Genomic DNA, 19,438 nt, shown 5'->3' with positions numbered 1-19,438 from the left:
ACCCAAAAGAACTGACCAAGGGGATTTCAACTGACACTTGTATACCCACGTTCACAGCAGCATTACTCAAAATAGCCAGTGTGAAAACACCCCGAATGTCCATCAACAGAAGACCGGATAAACAAAAGGTAGTGTATACACAGACAGTAGGATGCTGTTCAGCCATAAAAAGAATGAAGTACTGACATGTGACAACATGAATGAACTCTGAGACCATCGCGCTAAACGAAATAAGCCAGACCCCAGAGAACGTATACTGCATGATTCCACTCATACAAAATGTTTAGAATGTGCCTAAGAGGCAGAGAGTAGATTAGAGGATAAAGGTGGACGTGGGGAGTTATTGCTTAACAGGTGCAGGGTTTCTGTTTGGGGTGATGAAAACTTTTGGAAATAAAGACTGGTGATGGTTGCACAACATTGTGAATGTAATTAATGCCACTGAATTGTACACTTAAAATGATTACAATAGCAAATATTACGCTATATCTTTTTTTGCCACAATTTTAACAAAGTTAAAAAAAAAAAAGACAAGCTTGGGGGGAGGGTCCAGCTCAGTGGCAGAGTGTGTGCTCAGCATGCATGAAGTCCTGGGTTCAAGCCCCAGTACCTCCATTAAAATAAATAAACCTAATTACTTCTCCCCTCCCCCTCAAAAAGGAGAAGCTAAAAATACAACTGAGGTTCCAATATTTTCTTCTTAAATTCCATGGGGTCACCCTGTGTGCTCTGGGGCTGGGTGGGGGTGGAGGCCGAGTTACCAAAGACAAACCAAGAATTAGTGAATTGGGGAGACGACGAGGTCTGAGTTATGGGAATGCCAACAACCCCAAGCGAATTTTATTTTTAATTCCAAAGGAAAGGGGACCCCATTCTGTGGCCTTTCCATAGAACTAAATGCAGACCCTCCATGAGTTCTGGCCATCCCTCAAGCCCCAGGCCTGGACACGAGACTCACTGCAAAAACACCAGGAAAACCCCTTCACTTCTACAGCAAAGTGTCCACTGGAATCCAGCTCACTCAGTGCAAGGGCGGAGGCTCTGCCTGACGAAACAGACTGTGCCTTCTCCATCGTTCTGTGGTCCCAGGTAAGACCCAAGCCCTACTTGAAATCCTCCTTTGCAAAGCTGTTCTCAAGGTGATTTTCATCACTTTTCCCCTCTCCAGTTCAGGAGCATCAACCATGGGGAAGAGTGACAGGAAATAATAAAAAGATTAACAGCTCAACAGCAAGCAGCACCTACAACTGCCTAAGCCCAGAGTGTCAAACATGAGGCTGGCCTAGAACCAAGGTAATCAAAAGGAAAACACACACAGGTCTGAGGAGTGAGGCTAACACTGCAGGAGGAAGAAGGCCCTGTTAACACAGAAATGCCACAGTAAAGGGCAGAGCTATAGAACAATACACACAGCACAGAAATATCCTGGGTTCACCATCACCGGGATTCACCGGAAAACAGGCACCTGTAGATGGCTGGGTGAGTTTAAAAGCTGTGGTATTTTTCTAGGAAAATGTAAGAACACAGCTTTAAAAGAAAACTCCAAATTGAGATGTGTTAGGCTCCCAGGAACAGCTGTACTTTCATTTTCTGTGGACCTGTGATGCAGCAATATGAGTTAACAGCTACTTTCCTTTGGCAAATCAGCTGACGCTCATGGCGTTGAAAGGGACAAACGTTTCCCAGAACCGCAATATGAAATCATTGGTTCGCACCCTTCAAATCGCTGGAGTGACTATACCTTATAAATAAAACCCTGAGACTCCCAAATGAATCCTTTAGAAAGAGCTCTCATCTGAAGTCTGTATTTCTATACCATTTGACTGCAAAGTGTTCAAAAAACCTACATAAAGTCTGCTTCTAAACAGAATTCAGTAAATTGCATTGGGAGCGTACGTGCGTGCCAGGATTGTCAATTTGTAGGTATTCACACAAAAGAAACTATTTTCCAAGTTCTCGGTGTGACTCTAATTGACTATTGCCTGTTATTGCTACCAGAGGAAAACTTCCCATGGGTAACTCAGTCCTACCATGACATCTTGGCTTTTAAAAGATGAGTCCTTCAAACACGGAGAAATATACAATATGAATATTCTTGTTTAAAAGCATTCCTATACTCTATTGTTTCAAAACCCTTTCCTCAAGGCTCTCTAGCATGCTATATTAAAAAAAAAAAAAAAGTTGCCAAGCTGGTTTTAACACATCTTCTCAGGACTGATAAGCAGAAGTTTACTAATGCAGTTTTGAATAAGATAAACTCAGAACCATTCTGTCGGTTTTCTCAAATTCAGCAGCACTTTTAACATCGAGGGCTGTTACACAAGCCATAAATTTCCAAAGCTGTGAGGAGAGAAAGGAAGACATCTTCCCTTTGGTAAAACCCAAGCCCGCAGCTTCTTTGAAACTACAGCTGACATCCTGTTGGGCTGACTAGCTTCAAACCTGTTTTGTGGGTATTATGAATGAGGTGCAAACAGTAAAGGGTTGTGAAAATAAATTTTCTAATGGAAAAAAAAAAAAAAAGAAGTGAAGTGGTAATAAATGTGGGTTGCCTAAGAACTTCCATGACCAGCAATAAGGTTTCTGATCTTTCTTGTGAATTTCACCTATTTAAGCTTAAAAACGTTTTCATTTAACCGTGCAATCACTAACATGATCAGAAATCGACAGGTTCTTGCTCACTGAGTTTTTTTTTTTTTTTTTTTGGCTGTTGACAGTCACATTTTCATAAATAATAATAAAATGTATTTCACTAGAAAAACTGGGATGACAGCAGTACCTGTCCCTCTGTGGGTGCCAAGAGAATGCAAAACAGATAGTATACAAAACTCCATCCATGCCACAGAGGATGCAAAACGAACTGGAAACTCTGGGAAGTTGTGTAAAATCTGTAAATTCTCTTTGAGCATTTCCTTGCATCCTACATTCACAGCTTCAAGGAAACTTTAAAATCTGTATAAATATCAAGATGCTGGCCCTATTTCTGGCATCTTAAAGGAATCTCAAGCACGAAATTGCCTTTTCCCCTGCACTGATTAGCTTCACAATTAGCTGCTGAAAAAGGATGTTCTCGGGCAAACTCCTCCGCCAGAAGGGCCGTCCATCCACCAGCCCACCCTCACCTCGCATGTGAGCACTCTGAGCGTCTGCACTTACCACGATTTCTCTCCCTCATGGTTTCTTGGGTGACTTGGTGTCATGTTCTGACATTTTTAGAATACTCCCTTATATTCTAAAATTCACAGACCCTGATTCTGTCGCATAACAATGTGAATGTGCTTAACAGCACCAATTGTACACAAAAATGGTGAAAATGGTCCATGTAATGTGATACGTATTTCACCACAATTTAAAAAAAACAACCAGATTCGATATTTTCTACTGTTCTTTGTTGGGGGGGAGCTAAAAAAAAAGTTCAACAACAACAACAAAAACCCCACCACTGGCTCCAACAGTTAGAGATTTAGAAATACGGACAGTTTAAATTCTGAATGTGGGGACAGGTGGGGAGAGGACGCTGCCCCTAGCCCCTCCACCATCAATTTTCATCATCGGTTTCTGCCTGCTAATCCATCAGACTAACACAGACATCTGAGTGTGTCTCTTCATAGCTTCTAAACAAGAAAGGAGAAGAGCGAAGGAGAATTTGCAGCCAGATAATCAGCATCCGATTAACTGAAAGTGAGAAAGTGCTGCTGCTCAAAAGGACAGGCATTTGCTTTTTCTGACAATAAAGAGATAAAGAGCTGGACAGACAGGGTGTTACCAGCCATCACCTTTTAGACATCCAACCCCAAATTTGGGACTATCCACTTCTCTCTGCACTGAAGACTCTGGTGTTCAGAGCCTACAGCTGGCCTTGCCTTACCTCTGACAGCTCAGCTCCCTTGAAGAGGATCAGCCAAACAGTCGCCTCCCGAGAATGCTGCCAAATACCACGCCCTGGGTCTGCGAATCCAAAGGTACAGGAAACAGTCTGCCCGGGGCCCAGGTTACCACGTCATCCTCTGCAGGCTTCGATGGGCAGATGTGAATCAGCCCCGTGCACCGCGCTTCGGCCCACGCCTCCTTCCTACCTAGCAGGGCAGACTTCTGACACATCCATCACCGCTCCCAAACCCGGGCTACATCTGGAAAGCAGCAGGTCCTCTGGATATAAACAACTGCCTATCAATGGCTGTCCATCAGATACAAAAGCAAAAGAACAGGTTGAAACCAACACAGGAGACGGAGGAACTCCTGCTCTCCCAGGGAGGGACAGGCGGCTCTGGGGGAGGTCTCAGACTGTAGAAGAAACTGACCGAGGCTCTGGGTCCCCAAAAGGAATCACATCAGAGTGGCCTGGAATGCTTGTATAAAAACACACAGCCTGCCAGCCCAGGAGATTCTGATTCAGTGCCTGCAGGATAGGACCCCTTAATCTGTTGAGCCGCGTTTGAGAGCTGCTTGGTAAAGCAACGGGGCTGCAACAGTGCTGATTCAGTAGATGGGCTCCAACTAAAGCCTCACAAGACTATCTTGTGCTTTACGAAGAAGGAGGAGAATTTTGAACTGTATATATATGTATATATAAAAATCCCAATCATGAATGTTCCCTAAAACTGGTCCTTTGCCAGCACATTCAAATTTAGGACCAATAATCACAACTTCTATGTAGATGACTCACATCTCTACTTTCAGCCAAGAACCATCCATCTTCCATAAATCGCCTAAACCCGGCTGTCAATCACGGCTTCGAATTCCATTTCTGAAATCAACCCTTCAATTTACCTCGAACACTGGCTTCCTGTTCCAATTTCTGCTGATGGTGCCACCTGCCAAGGCATCTAGTTTGAAATCCTCTGTCATCTTGGACACTTCAAATCACATCCAAACAGTATAAAGGATTGTCAATTTTCCTGTTACAACAACTCATAAAGCATCACCCTCCAACCAGGTCCCATTGATACAACCCTTGTCCAAGCCCCTGGATCCCTGCGATGGCCGCTGTGGTCCCTAAACTCGCACTCTAACCTAACTCACAAGATGAACCTCCCCCACATCCAACTCTGACCTTGTGCTTCCTGTGCTGGAAGTCCTGTCATAATTCTCCATCATCTGCAGATAAAGTCCTAACACCAAACCTGGCCAGGCTTTCAAGGTCTGTCCCTAACTTATCATTGCAATGACAAAGTTCATACTTGATCCCTCCCCAGTAGCAAAGCTGACCTATTTAAATTCCCCAAATGTGCCCTGCAACTTCCTGCCTCTTGGCTTATCTCACTTCTACCACTAGGAGTGCCTTTCTCTCTCTGGCTATAAAGATCATGTACATCCCATAAGGCCTAAGTTCAAGTTCTACCAACTCCCTCGGGAGCACTTCCTGATGGCTGCCACCTCACAGCTACCCTCCCAGAACACACCCAGCACCCTTCACCATCTGAGTCTTTGCTCAGTAAGGGTGTGCCCTCTCCCTTTTTCCTTTCCTCTCACGCTCTGCTGTCTGCCCCTCCCTGGCAGTCCCTGGGCACTCAGTGACTGGCTTCACACTGATGGTCAAGTGCACACGGGCTGTCTGGCAACATCTCTCTAAACAAGAGCAAACCCTCATTCTTACATGGAAGCAATATAGGTTCACTGCTCACTTTTCAGAGAACACAAAGAAGAAAAAAGAAGTTTTAATCTCATTATCTACTTCTCAATTCATTGTAACTTTCATCTATGAACCCATCATCTCTTCTTATGCAGATAGGCATGTATTTTTTTTTTATTAGTGTTTTTGTTTAACCCCTGAACAACTAAACTTCTTATATTTGTCACCTAGCAGTCACCCTCAACTAAAACATATTCGACTCGAGTCTTTCCGCAACATGAATATGCCTCCCTGTAATCTCCACAGTTAATCTTAAATTAACATGGCTCTATACAAAGTAGGTGGCTAAAATGTTTAAAGCAGATGTTCATTCAAAAACATATTTTGGGGGTGGCAATGAGTAACGGTTACAAATGCATTGTCCAAAGTAATCTACATGAAAACTTGCTACACAGAGATGATTTCTTGAAAAGTGCCCCCCAAATTATGAAACAAATGTTTCAAACATACAGGAACACTTCGCAAGATTAAGGACTCTATTGTTAATCCTTTCTTAACAGGTATTTATTCCTTAATTTAATTTGCTTTACAAATCTGATTTATAACTAAAATGAAGATCACCCTATATAGTAATGTTTCCTGAATGCAGAAGAAATCTGGAGGTGGGGAGAAGGGATGGGAGGAAAAGGGATGTCTGCCACTTCATTTTTTCCCTTAAATTCTCAATTCCTTTCTATAGCAACAATACTGGTTTGAACCAAGATTTGAAAGCCTTATTATCTCACACAGAAGGCAATCACGCTCCTTAACAGAGTGACAAAAATCTAAGATCATGAACGTCTTCATTTTTTTTCCCCACATTTCCATCCAGAAAAGTTCTGTATAACTTGGCCATTTTCATTCAAATGCAAGACTGTTCAACGTCGGGGATTGCTCAGCTTCCAAATTCAGCTGTCCTACAGTTCAGGAAACACCATAAGCAAAAAGAAAGACTTTTGCCAGTTGAACTTAAGATGCCCTATCTAGTAAGTAATGGAACAAGTCCAGTCTACCACCCCAAAGAAGACCAGTCATTATTATTCATATTCCCATTTTACTAGTGAGAAAACTCAGAGAGGTTAAAAAATAAAAATCGACTAGGGATGGTCAGAGCTCCACAAGTTTTCACAACAAAATAACCTCCCGTTATAGATGTAAGTTTAGACTATGATTCAATTTACAACAATTCAATTTACCAGTTTTGGCTTCCTATGAATATAGACTCTTTAATGCAAAATGCATCTCAATCTAGGTTTCTTTATCTAGGGTTGCCTTGGAAACAGAAATTTACATTAATTCCTAAGTCAGCTTTTCAGATAACTCTTAAGATCTCTTTAGAGGGTCACACACCCCTTTTGGCTTCTGAATAAAACTCCAGCAGGTGCACATTTCTTCTAAGTCTCAAGCTTGAAGCCTCTTTGGGCCTTGCTTCTGCAACCCGGTCCTGCACTCTGTGACTAAGGTCCACTGGACAAAACCAGCAGCAGGAAAAATGTGACAGCTCTCTGGAAGGCTGTTCAATGAGTTTGGGCTACAAACTCAAATGCTGAGCTTTCTCTTTGCAATCTCATCGTTTATTATTATCTTTCCCTTGACCCTGCTGGTGTCACCAGCATCCAAACCCAAAGTCCATCACTTTAAAATCCGGATCCTCCCTCTCCAACTCACACGCTTGGGACACTGGGCTGGGGAGGGAACCCACCGGACTGTTTTCACTTCTTCTGCTTTGAAGAGGGCGGGGGGTTCGTTCTTTTTCCTTCTCCTTTTAATAAAGGCCTTTTCATGATTATTTCTCAGGACTTCCCCAAATACAAAACTGTCACTGTCCCTTACTCCTTCCAACTCTAAGATGTCAACTTCAAACCTTATCAACTAAGCCCGGGTCTGTTAAGAACTTTGGTAAATTCAGGGCAGCCCGGGGCCTGCATATGGAAGACTCAAACTCCAACGCAAAAACGTTGTTCCCTGAGTCGGTAAAAAAAACAAAAAACGAAAAACCACGAAGCAGGGCAAAAACCCACCTCCTCTCCAGCTCTCCTTTCACGTCTTGGTTCAGTAATAAGAAAAGTTAATCCACCCCCTAGTGCGACTGCAGCCTCCTCACGGTCAGGCTCACCTAGAACATTCACTGCATCATCGCATCCAAGCCAAACTCGGTTACTGAGGAAACTAAGTTTTTCTTCCCAAAGGGTCACAGGGAAACACATCCCTCGGGATCCCCTGGTAACAGCCCACCGATAGTGCAGGGGAACCACAACAGCAGAAGACTCGCTTTCCAAGGCTGGCACGAGCGGCCGCTGGCGGCACTGGGTGCGGGGGGGGCGCGGGGGTGCGCAGCGTCCAGTTACATTCCTGACCCACTTTCGCATCCCCTCCCTCCCCCTCCTCTTCCTCCTCCTCCCGGGCAGGCGGCGAGGGCACCGGCGCTCCGGAGACCCACCCGCGAGCAATCCCTAGGCCGCCGCGGGCGGGGTGCACCGGGCGTCGAGCTCTGCGGGGGACCCGGGGGGAGGGGCCGGGGGAGGGGCGGAGGGAGAGAGGGAGCCCGCCCCCGCCCCCACCCCGGCTTCCCCTGCGCGGCCCCTCCCCGGTCACATGGGCTTGCGAGCACCTGTTGGCGACTTCAGCCCCGAGCGGAGCCCCTCCCGCCGCCGCCCCGGCGAAAGGCCCTGCGGGAGGGGATGGGAACGCTGCCCGGTTCTCGTTCTGCAAACCCCGCTACGGCCGGGGAGGGCGCGGGGGCCGGTGGGCGACCCCTACTCAGCCGCTCAGCTTTGCAAAGTGCAAAAGCGCCACGGCGGCGCGGCGACCTGGTGGAGGGGATCCTACCCGCCCCATTCTCCCCTCCCCCGGGCGGAGCGGGGAGGTGGGGTGCGCCCACCCTCTGCCCGACTCCGCTGGAAACCTGGGCTCCTCGCGGGCGCCGGGAGGGGATGCTGCCGAGTCCGGGCCGGGGTGGCGGGGGCGAGGGCAGGTAGCGGGTGGTGACGGGTGGGGTGTGTGTTCCGAGCCGCCGAGTCCAGGAAGGGGGCGGGAAGCTGCCGTCTCAGCTGCAACTTCTGAGCGTGCAGAGCAACTCAGCAACTTTGCCTGAGCCGCGCCCCTCCCCCGCGCCGTCGGCCGGGCCGGGGGCTGCGCTGCGCCTGGGGCCCCGGCGCCGGGCCCGGCGGGGAGCAGACCGGGGTGCGGGCGGGCGAACGTGCTGGGGGCCGGGCACGGGCGGCAGAAGCAGCCCGGCCGCCCTTGGGGGTAGGACCAGGGGGCGCGTCCACGCACCCGCGCCTGGGGAGCGGCGCCCGGGTCCCGGCGCCGCGCACGCCCCCCACCGCCCCCACCGGGCCGGCCGCGCCCGCCGCCGGGCTCTGCGAGAGGAAGGGGGCGGAGGATGGCGGCGGAGCCATGGAAACTGTCGGCTGGATAAATAAGGAGAGGGCCGCGCGGGGCCGTCACGGGCCGCCAGCATCTCGGCGGCGGATGCGGCGCCCCGGGAATCGCGGCCAAGCTCGCACAAGTGTTCCTCCGGCCTCGAGGGAGGCCGGCGCTGGAGACCGGCCCCGAGAGGGGAGAGGGCTGCGAGGCGGGGGACCGAGGCGAGGGTGAAGGTGACCCGGGCCTCCCGGGGTCAGTGGCTGTTTGTTCCGGTCCTGCTAGCCCCGAGACCTGGGGAAAGCCCCAGATTCGCGTCCAGAAAGATGGACTCGCCCGGTTCAGACGTTCAGAGGGGCTGAACTTTGGCATCCGGGGGACGATGGGGCGCCTGGGCCAGCCTAGGGTGGGACTCTCCGGCCCCGAAGCCCTGCCCGCAAACAACCCCTCCGGAGGCGGGCTGGCAAGATGGGGAAGGATGTACACGCGCTGACTTGGGCCCGGCCCTTACGCTTCTGCACCGGGAGTCTGCAGGGCCTGGCCATCCGCTGCACCCTTTCTCTGGAAGCAGATGTACGAATCATCCAACTTCCCCCCAACACTCAAAAACATCATCTGACTCATTGTGGAGTTACTGATGCTTTATGCCCAAGCCTGTTGCTTGGAAAGTGCTAGGGATTTTAATGGTGTTGTTATGAAGTTGAATCACTTCAGGGTGAGAGGCACAGGGTTGCTTCAAGTGAAAGCTACCGGCGTGGAGAAGCCTGTCAACCGGCTGAATGATTTAATTACATGCCATCTTAATTTAAAGAGATTTACATGCTCAGTGAGGACATCTGTATAGTTAGATGCTGAGGTGGGCCCGGAAATTACTTTTTAACTGAACAAGGTCTATTTTGCACCACAAACGAGTGACCAGTGCAGTGTCAGGGGGATTGGTTCCAGGAACCCTTGCAGGATTCTCAAAACTCTTATATAAAATGGTGTGGCATTTGCATATAATCTGTGCACATCCTCCCCTGCACAGATTACTTACAATACCTAATGTGATACAGTTGCCAATACAATAAATGTCCCATGGATAGCTGCTGGCCTTCCACAAATTCAAGTTTTGCTTTTTTGGAACTTTCTGGAATATCAGATATTTTCTATTCAAGGTTGGTTAGATCTGCAGGTTGCAGAGAGGGCCAACTATATATATATATATATTTTAACTTCAAGATTTTTAGTTCTTTTACTTCTGAATAGATAAAATAACTTTTTTACTGTGTTCCTTTGAAATAATTATAAAAGCGCTAGGCTAGAGCATAGCTTTTCCAGAGTGGTCCATAGTGGTCCTCAGTATGTCTGTAAGTGATGTTTGAAAAAAGGTTCTGTGGTCAAATACCACATTTCATCGATTCTAAGGCCTTCCAGTCCTCTGTGTGCTAAGGTGTTTGTGAATCACCGAGAAGGGGTTATGCAGACGTTCCAAGATGTACGTGTCCAGTCGCTGGTTTTATGAGCATTATTACGGAGGACTAGTACTCCTTTCGGGAAATGCTGCTCTCGGGGTTGTCCCAGATTTAAACACGGTGAAGGGAAATGTTCACGTTTCAAAACTGCCTGAGCATAAGCAAGAATCTTTAAATGATAAGCTGAAGTTAGTGTCATGACGAAAAAGGAAGAGCCCGTTTGCGGAAATACTCACAGGCAGAACTGTTCGCGTTCAGCTGTAGTAGAAACTGAATCAGGATCATCTTTAGGGAACTAATTCAGTGAACATTTTGTTCATCAGAAAATTCATCTGAGTGACATCTACAGTTGCTTTTCCCTCCTCCTGCATTACTTTGAGTTGTAGAAGTTAATCGAGATGTCATTTAAATTAGCACTAAGCTGCTAAACAATTACTCCAAAAAATTCCCTCAAAGTTCATTAGGGAGAAAATTAAGTATGGTGGTGAGTACATAGAAATATACTTTTAATTTAAGAAAAAAGAAGAGGAAGAAGAAAGAGGCATCTAAAAATTACCAGAGATGAAACTTAGCATAGGAAAGAAAAAAAAAAAAAGGCTATCATCTATCCCTTACGAAAGGTTAGAGGCAAGGTCAGGTTTTCATAAGTGAATAAAATATTCTACTTGGAATGTTTCAAATACTAATAATAACATTTAATATTTTTACTATGTAACACGGAAAGTACATTTTCACGTATTCACTCATTTCACCATACAAGAGTCCTGTGAGGTGGACGGAGCCCTCACTTCCCCTCAGAATGCATACCCAGCGTTCATTTATGTAACAAGCGTGTATCAAGCACCTACCAGCTTCCAGACACTAGGTTTTGATGACAGAAAGATGAAAATGAGGAGTTCCCACTCTGTGGAATTTTACATGTAGTAGGAGAGATGGATCAGTAAAACAAATAATTGTAATACAGGATAGCATTGAGGCTTCGAAAGGTTAATGATTTATCCAAGGAGACTGGCGTCAGGATTTGAGTGGTCTTACAACTTCACATACCCTGCTCTCTCCTGTAATAGGCTCTCATCCTTGCCAACAACATCATCAAGATAGAGTATTGGAAAGGAATTAAACTTAGAATCAAGTGGTAGAGCGCGTGTCTTTAGCATGCGTGAGGTCATGGGATCAATCTCTAGTACCTCCTCTAAAAATAAATAAGTAAAACTAATTACCCCCCACAACAACAACAACAACCAACTTAAAATCAAGCGTGCTGAACCTTCAGAGCCAAAAAGAAATGCAGAGATTACATAGGCTAACCCACTCATTTCCCAGGCTTAGCACCTGAGACAGAGAAGAAAGTGGATTTGCTCGAGGATATACCGTTATGTAATTAAGATTTGAATCAAGGCTTCCTGACTCCCCACTCTTTGCACTGGAAGGAGCGGCCCTACAGTGAGGGGATGAGAAAAGCTTAGTAGAGCCTGCCTCTGCTGTCAAACAGCGCGTGGGCCCATCCCAAGAAAGGCCCAAGGCCCAAGGTGATTGTTGAATCTGCGATAAAACGTCTCATGACTAAGCACTTATTTAAAGAAATGTTTCTAAGAGGAACTGCAAGGGGATTTCAGCTGTGGGAGTTCCTTAAAAAACAGCCACTATCCTTAAAAGTTGAAGATACGTTTGATGAAAAGTAAATATGGGACATTTGGGGAAATTTGAACACTGATTGACTACATTTTAGAGAATCTTAAGGGATTGTTGTTACTGGCTTAACAATGAGGGGATTTGTGATCGTGCTGTTTCAACAAAGGAGTTCTCATGTCAGGCATATATTGTGAAATATTTGCTCTGAAATTATATGATGTCTGGGATTAAAATAAACCAGTTTATTTTTTGGGAGGGGTGTTGGGTAGGAGAAGAAATTAAGACTAAATGCTGAAACTAGGAGGTAGGTATGTAAGTGTTCCTATAACTGTTATCTCCACTTTTGTGTCTCTTCAAAATTTTCCCAAAGAAACTTTTTTGGCTCTGTAAAAGAAAAATGTATTCGTCCTCCTCCGCCAGCCTCCACCCCCAAGAAAAAAAGATCTCTTCATAATGTTGAAATACCTTCTTGCTGTAAGGTTCAGAGAAGTATTTTTCCCAACAGTTGAGTCAAGGTTAGGGAGAAGCGTCACAGAAATTTCAATTGCGGACATTTGCATAGGCTGGCACCTCATAAGTCACTGTTGATTTACGTCAGCACAGACCTCGCCTCACTCTCCTGATTCGTTAAGCCTGAAGTTGAAAGGCAGAGGATCCAGACTGTGTTCTCCACAGAACAAAGCCTGAAGCCCTGTCTGCAAATTATATTTTAAATGGGAGTAAAAGTCCACAGGATTTTTAGGAACACTGAAGCCAGGCCCACGTTAAGCTGCTTCTGCCTTGCAAGAAGGTTTTTTTTCCCCCTTTCATTTTAGGTTCGCGGAAGGGGGTGTGTTTATTTCAGCCACTTAATGTTCTTCCTACAGAATCTTAAGTCAATCCCAAAGCCACATCACCATGAAATCTGTAGTATTTTCAAGGGCCTCTTTGTGGCTCAGAAGCATTGGTGTGTTACTGTTATTATTATAAGATTTATGGAGCTGGTTTATAATACTGTATTCTTAATTGTATGGGTAAGATATTTAAAACACATATGGTAGCTACAGTTCTGGTTCTATTTTGAGTGACTTTGGGTTTTTCCCCCCTCTTTCTATTCAATAAGGTACACCTGTATCTGGAAACGATCAAACTATCACAGAGACAACACAATGAATGCGCTTAACGGGAGGGGAGGTTAGATCGCTATCACTCAATAAATATTTTATTGGCACTACTTCTTGTTCTGTAGAGAGCTGAAAAACTTGGGTGGGATTACCAAGCACACAGAAATGAAACTAATTTCAAGATAAACTTACTTCGTGTGCTCAGATGTGCAGGGGAAAGTAGCTTCATCTCGCCTTGCTTAAATTACAGAACACAGTCTAATGAGGTGTTGAGCTTCCATCTGTCTTGCTTTTGGCTCCAAGTGGTTTTCAGCTGGTGGCCTTCAGGGATACAAGTCATTGCAAAGGATGCTTTATGTGAGATGTTTTCCGTGGCAGACTGAATGATAAAGTGCCCTGTCCACATGTACATGTGTGTCATTAACTAATAAACTGCAAATTCATGTAAAAGATTTTCTAAATTGATACTATCAGCTTGTTCTTATGTATCTTTTAAATTAATGAGTACAGCTACTCTCTTATATGTGGAAGGGAGCCAAAGAGGAGAACCAGCTCTCCAGGCGAGAGGCTCTTCTTCAGTTTGGTCAAGCAAATTCTCTCTCTAGCCTTTTTCTGTGTAACACATAATGCTTTTGTTGCTGTTGTTTAATTGTGCAGGATATGACGCAGGAAAGAAAATGATGTTGAGGATAATTCAGTGCACTCACCTGATGGGTCTTTATCATTTGCTCATCAGAACTGGAAGTTCTGGTAAATGATAGAACCTCCCTTCGTTGCTACTTTTCTAGGCTTACCGACTAGACTCACTTTAGTGTCCAAAGCTGAGAGAAGTTTTCACAATCTGTGCACACTATCAGACCTGAATTACCCAGGGTCTAGTTCTCTGCAGGAACTTTTTACAGTAACGGAAACTCAGATTTGGGTGGTGCTTGTCAGAGACCCACGTGTTGTTCAGAGTGTCTCAGGAGGTTCTATTTCAGAGTAAATTTTTGTTCTCTACATTTCTCCACTTGCTTATTATCCCTTTCCTTTCGGCAGGGTTCTTTCTTTCAGCAACGGCAGCCTTGGGTTCCGGCAGCCGGCAAGCAGGCAGATGGCATCGCTGCTGAGGGGGGCTCCAGGATGAAGGATGAGTCACTGAGCTCCCAAGTCATAACTGTAGGTGGGATTAGTGGGAAGAGTCTTGTTTATTAAAAAATCCTCTTCATTTCATTTGTTCTCCGATGACTGTTTGCACTCAGCCCTTACTCTGCACCTGGCATACATGCTAATCTTCCCAGCAGTCCTACCAGGCGAATACTATTGTTTTCTCATTTTGCAGATGAGGAATTTGACACTTCAAGAGGTTAGCTAATTTCTCTAAGTGACAGAGTCAAGATTTGAACCTAGGTCTGTGACTCCAAACCCTTAACCAGCACAGACTACTCACTTTCCTCCTCAGAGAAGAGTTTAAACTCACGTGGGGTCTCCTCACCAGCTCTCAGGTCTGATGCCTTAAGCACCTGCCTGTTCTTCTTCTTTCTTTCTTTCTTTCTTTTTTAATTTTGAGAAAGGCAAAAATTGCTGTAAACTGAACCAAAATAACAACAGCTGTTTCCTTCACCGTCCGTCATCAGTTACGTCTTCCTTTATCACTTCCCAGCAAATTGTAGGCTAGTAAGTGGCTTAACTGTTACCAAGATCATCTGCACATTTGGTCCACAGATGGCACTGGGCTAGTTATGACTTAACCTAATTATTCTGGCCTTTCTGCCTTTTCACTTCTAGAAATAGTTGTTTAAAAAAAAAAAAGGGAGAGATTTTGAAAGACTTATTGAGGTCTTACTACCTTAAAAGAGGAAAAATTATTTTTGAGGCAAAGGAGTCCTTGATTTCCTGCAGAAAGGGAGATTTTTATTCATTATTTGTCTAAGTAGAAGTTAATGAAGAGGATTTGCACACAAAAGCCATTAAGTCAGTAATGACGCGTGGAAGCTGAAAGGTCCCACTTTTCGACACCAATGGTGGCTAAAAAAAACGGGGCATCTTCCCCGGCATCTTTCGAGTGCTTGGATGTGGAACACACTCTCTCAACTTCTAAACTGTTCGCAGGACCCCAGGTTGTTTTACCAGCAGCAGAGGGCTTTATCTGGTCATCTTTTTCAGGGTGCCTCTCATTTTGAGATGGATGGAGATGAAGCCTTTCTAACCACTCCTACTTTAAATCCAAGAAGATTGTCTGCCAGAAAGAAACTCTCCCCCATCTCTTACTAGGAAGACAAAAATCAAATGTAGGCTGGAGGACGGCCGGCATCTCATCCGGTCTCCTATGCGCTGCGTGCATGGTCACTGCTTCCTTGGTACAGAGATAAAAGGAAGCCACTTACATTTGGGAGTTGGGAGGAAGGGGCGTGTCTTAGCGAGGCCAGAAACAGCGGTTTCTGGGTCCGACCAAGCAGCAAGTGCTAAGTGTCAGGTAGCAAGCCCTGCGCTGGCCCTGGCGCTGGGGGTGGGGAGGGCTGGGGACAGGACGTTAGTGTTGTGGAATACCACAACACTGCCTCTTTTTTTTTTTTTTTTAAATTATTTTTAGTTTGGGGATTTTCGGGGGGCGGGGGGAGATAATTAGTTTATTTATTTTTTTAATGGAGGTACTGGGGATTGAATCCAGGGCCTCAGGCAAGCTAAGCCACTGAGCTATACTCTCCCCATCTAACACTGCCTCCTACAGCGGCTGACATCCCTCAGCGAGACTGAGAGGCTGCACGCTTTGTGGAAATAGCTGGAAATACAGCGTGAGGTTAGGCCCTGAGAACTGGCTGCCTGCCAGCGGCAGAGAGAGAAGCCAGGGTCTCCCATCCATGAGATCAAGACAGCGAACTGGGTTTTTGCACGCCCGGGGCCTGACACGCCTGCCTGCCTGCCTGGGATTCCAGCTCAGCCCTGCCTGGTGGAGAGGGCTCAGCTTTTTAATACTGTTTGTCCTTGTGCCGAAATAACAGAGATGGTCAAAAGGTGTGTCTGTGGGGGTTTTCCCCTGTGGGTTGATTTGGTTCACACTGTGCCCAGACATTTCATGTTGAAGGAAAAGCAGGATTTCAAACCACAGATCCAGCTGCCGAGAGAGACCCTTGGCTCTGGCTGTGCCTCTTGGCCAGACAGATTAGACCCTTGTCCGCCGTCCATGGATTTGTTAACACTGCCCATGTCCCCGGTAGCAGGCTCAGATGGGTCTCAAAAACAGAGCAAGGAAGGAGGGTGGAGCTCAGTGGTAGGGTGTGTGCTTAGCATGCACGTGGTCCCAGGTTCAATCCCCAGCACCTCCATTAAAATAAATAAATAAATAAACCTAATTACCACCCCCCACAAAAAAACCCAGAAAAAAAAAAATAGAGCAGGTACACCTGGTTGATAAGATCCCAGTGGGCAGAGGTAATATTACACCAGCTATGACATAACTTCGAGCATAACCGCTGCCGCCCTTTGCTCCAGAATCCAGCCCCAGTGCCTTAAAATGTGGAAAGTCCTCAAACAGTTCGGGGCTTAGTGTGTGTACTTTCCTTGAAGTTGGTTAAACTTCCACTCGGTTTGGAAGCTGATAATAAGCGGTTCACAGCCTTTTCTTTCTTTTCTTTTCTTTTTTTTTTTGCTTTAGAGGGACAGGTCACCAAACAAACTTTCCGGTGGCCGTTAAAAGGACACAATTCTTTGCCGAAGCACGTGCCAGCGTTGACAGTGCCCAGGGCCCAGGGGAGGCAGTTGGCACACACCCTGGGGCATGATCGGGTTCCCAGGACAAAGAGTGCGGGCTAATTTGTGCAGACGCTGCTTTGGAATGGTGATGGGGGAGGACCCTCATTTAAGGAGCAGGGAGTCAGGGCATCTCGGTAAATTGATTTTCCAGGCTGAGTAACGCTGGTGAAGGAAGGGGAAAGCCCCTTCTGCATAGAAACTTCAGGACCTGCTGCCCTGGGGGCCTGATGTCAGGTATCTCACCCCTCCCCAGAATGACCTGACTCTCCGAGCCTGCTCTCTTGGAAAGCTGCTTCTCGAAGAGAATGTCCTGTAATATTTATAGAGAAAGTGAGGAGTCGGCTTCTTGGTCCGGCTGCTGACTCACACTGTCATCTTTTGGTTCATTTCCTTCATTTCCCTGTACCTCAGTTTCTCAGTTAAATGAAGGATGGAGACGGAATTCCCCTAGAGGCATTGGGAACACCTAATTGATGTTTATGTTTCTTGGAGATAACTGGGATGAAGAGGTCCTATTACTACAGAGCATCATTACGTGACAGATTACATCTTTATTGGCAACTCTAGACATACCCCGAATAAATAGCATTCAGTTTTTTGGGGGTCATCTTTCCAGCTCTCACCTATCTGCTTGGCGACATCCCCTCCTCCTCCTTTTATTCTTTCCACATTGACCTCAAGTTGCATCCTTGGCAGGAAGTGTTGTTTCTAAAGGGAAGGAGACTAATTTCTCTTTGCTCATTCCAGAACCCGGTAGCCTGGGTACTAGCATGGCTACAAGTGTAGGAGAGAGAGAGAGGGAGAGAGAGAGGTTTCCCGGAAAGGGCTGGGGTGCTGCTAACTGCCGCTCCTTCAGACAGAACCCTCCGTGTTCTTTTAAGGAATTCCGACTGTCTCTTTGTACTTGGATTTTTCTTTTCCCCTTTCAAAGTGTTGACTTCATTGTCTGACTAGGGTGAATACGTCACTTCCCCTTTGGGGTGCGGGGTGGGGGGGTCTGTGTTTTGTCTCCTGCTGGGTTGGAAATGTCGTGTCATTTGTTGGGTTTTGCTGGTTTCTGCTGGGGGTTTGTCTGCTGCTTGGTGTTCCCAAATTGTCGCTGGTCACCAGATCCCTGGCCATTCCTCCTCCCTGATGAATGATGTGATAGAAATCTGCAACCCTCTGTATTTACCGAGAGATATGCGTTTGTCTGTTACTACACTCTGGGTTCTGCTGCCTGTAAAGGGAAGTCCTCTGAAAAGGCAAAACCCGACAAAACCCCACACGGCTGTTATCTTTTCTTCCTGCTGTGCCCCCAGGCTGCCCTGGTGCTTTGCTCCTTATCTGAACTTCACTGAAGACTGGCTGTCCCTGCCTCCTGTCCAGAATGTGGTGCAAACCTCAGGTCTTTGCCTCTTCAGATGCACCAACCTGTCCGTGGTTTGTCATAGATGACTTTTCCATTCCTGGAAGCAGTGTTTCTCTGCTCTCCTAGGTACCTGTTGGTAGACCCATTTGGAATTTGTTAACTCATTCCATAAGCTTTATTTACTTACCACCCTGTGCCGGCAGACTGGACGCTGGGTTTCTGATGGAATTAAGACTGAGTTCCTCTCTCTGACAGCAAGGCTCGGGGCAGGGCAGGATGGTGGAGGTGCAGGTGGTGATGGGGAGGGGTGAGAAAGACCCACAGGCTCATGAGGGACAGTGCAACGAGAAAGATTTCTGAAGGGCCCTGGCGTCCAGTACTAATAATATTCACCCTGCTGGTAGCAGGAGCTCGTGATTTATTATAACAGAGACATTTCCCTGTGCGCTTACTGTGTGCCAAGCACCGTGCCAAGCCATCTCATTGAATCCTGACTCAGCTGTGTGTGCTTTTTCTAGTCCTCCTCGTTTTCCAGAGGAGGGAGCAGAGACTTGAGAGGCTAAGTCGTGAGTGCAGAATTAGCTGGTGGTTTCCAATGTAGACAGCGAGGCTGTGCTGTGCAGAGAAAGGCAAGCTGGCCGGAGGCCCTTTTGGACAGGAGCCCACCGGTCCCTGTGACAGCGCTAGACATTAAGTCCCCTCCCTGTGTCCCCCCGAAAAGAATTTGTTTTTTATGAACATTGGGGTGCATGTATCTTTTCAAATTAGAGTTTTCTCTGGATATATGCGCAGGGGTGAGATTACTGGATCGTAAGGTAAGTCTATTTTTAGTTTTTAAAGGACTCTCCAGACTGTTCTCCACAGTGGCTGCACCAATTTCCATTCCCACAAGCAGTGTAGGAGGGTTCCCTTTCCTCCACACCCTCTCCAGCATTTACTGTTTGGACTTTTTAATGATGGTCATTCTGACCAGTGTGAGGTGATACCTCAGTGTAGTTTTGATTTGCATTTCTCTAATGCTTAGTGATATTGAGCATCTTTCCATGTGACTATTGGCCATCTGTATGTCTTCATTGGAGAAATGTCTGTTTAGTTCTTAGCATCACCTTTGATTCTCCTTCCCCCCACCCCCCCAAAAAACAAGTCTCCCTCTGTTGCTTCTTACTCCATAATTATGCGAATCTTTTAC

General features: G+C 46.4%; 1 protein-coding gene across 1 annotated transcript in view; it reads right to left on the bottom strand.

Moving 5' to 3' along the window:
• RREB1 (ras responsive element binding protein 1) overlaps nt 1-8,647 on the bottom strand; it is a 163,895-nt gene extending 155,248 nt beyond the window's left edge. Inside the window, exon 1 of the mRNA XM_074348056.1 lies at nt 8,517-8,647. The gene's annotated coding sequence lies outside the window, so the exon portion shown is untranslated. The remainder of the gene's footprint in view (nt 1-8,516) is intronic.
• Between the last annotated feature and the right edge of the window lie 10,791 nt (nt 8,648-19,438).

Source organism: Camelus bactrianus, chromosome 20 (genome assembly GCF_048773025.1).
Source record: "Camelus bactrianus isolate YW-2024 breed Bactrian camel chromosome 20, ASM4877302v1, whole genome shotgun sequence".
NCBI lineage: Eukaryota > Metazoa > Chordata > Mammalia > Artiodactyla > Camelidae > Camelus > Camelus bactrianus.
The sequence above is the reverse complement of the archived record's forward strand: the minus strand, read 5'-3'. Positions and strand labels throughout refer to the sequence as shown.